We start from the raw sequence: 416 nt of genomic DNA, 5'->3' as shown, positions 1-416 counted from the left end.
GGCAGGCTGGGACCAGCTCATGAGGACCAGTGGGGTGGGGTGGGTAGCTAGGCCACCAGCTTGGGGTAGGGGACCCTGGCACCTCCCACTGGGTCTGGCTCCCTTCCCCGCCCAGTAAGCCACCAGTCCTGTCGGACTTGTCCCGGCAAGGACAGGTGCCGGCCCCAGAGTCTCACTGCAGTGTCCTCCTGGGTGCGGCAGCACCATGGACACCTCACAGGCCCTGCTGCTCTTCCTGCTCCTGGGTAAGTCTCCTGCTCACCCCCTTCCCACCAGCCCCTCTTCAGCAGCCCCCCAACGCCCTCCCCTCCTCTCCTCTGCAGCCTGGGGAGTAGGGGTCCTCACCCCCAGAGCCTCTTCTGGAGTTCAGCGAACCCATTCATCTCTGACTCGGGAAGCTCTTCCCAGGGCAGGTT

The sequence above is a fragment of the Myotis brandtii genome, unplaced genomic scaffold (genome assembly GCF_000412655.1).
Source record: "Myotis brandtii unplaced genomic scaffold, ASM41265v1 scaffold474, whole genome shotgun sequence".
Lineage (NCBI taxonomy): Eukaryota > Metazoa > Chordata > Mammalia > Chiroptera > Vespertilionidae > Myotis > Myotis brandtii.
This window is presented reverse-complemented; position numbering follows the sequence as displayed.